We start from the raw sequence: 827 nt of genomic DNA, 5'->3' as shown, positions 1-827 counted from the left end.
TTGAATCAGATAAGCTTCTTCAAATGCCAGTGTCTGTCACAAGGCCGTACTTAAAACACAGGCTCAATTTTTACCATCTCTTTGACCACATTGTATTCTGACCCTGGTCTAGATTAGTCTTCCTGGTGGAATAACATGGTTTTGGCTTTTTCTGTAAAAAGATTCAGTCATGTCTGTAGTTTCATATGAGATTAATCTGCATCTGCAGTGAGGTGAATGGTGTTTAAACATGGCTGGCTTTGATCGTCTGCTTTGAACCCAAGACAGAGTTTAATATTTGACATGAGTCATGCTGATTTTCTGTTTTTATTCATATCACAAAAATAAGAGAGAATCATTTATGAAGAAACCATGGAACGAGGACCCAGCTAGAGGCAGAATGGAAGCTGAGTTAAGAGCGCGAAAGTCAAGGCTGAATCGAAGACGATCGAGGGGAATCCGGGGCCTTGAGAGGGTCAGCAGAGGGAATGCTGGAGGGGCTGTGTTAAGACGTGCTAGGGAGTGCCTCTTAGTACTGATACTGTGTTATATAAACATTGATACAGAAATTTTAGTGTATCAAAATAAAGGCGATTTACATGGTTTTAAAAGCAGTAAGTTCTAAAAGCAAAGAGCAAGCCAAATGTATGTTAATGGCTTTAAAGTAATTTTATAAAGAAACTCAATTTTACAGCAGTTTTAAAATATCCACATATCATGAGGCACTTCTTGCTGATATTAACATGTTTGCCAAAACCTCTCAGAAATCCACTTAAGCCCTAAGGTTGGGAAATTTTTCTTAGCCACTAATTTAAATTGCTCATGCTGCAATTAGAGCTTGGGTCTTC

Source organism: Sturnira hondurensis, unplaced genomic scaffold, assembly GCF_014824575.4.
Source record: "Sturnira hondurensis isolate 20B ecotype Veracruz unplaced genomic scaffold, ASM1482457v3 Scaffold0001120, whole genome shotgun sequence".
Lineage (NCBI taxonomy): Eukaryota > Metazoa > Chordata > Mammalia > Chiroptera > Phyllostomidae > Sturnira > Sturnira hondurensis.
Note: the sequence above shows the minus strand (reverse complement) of the source record.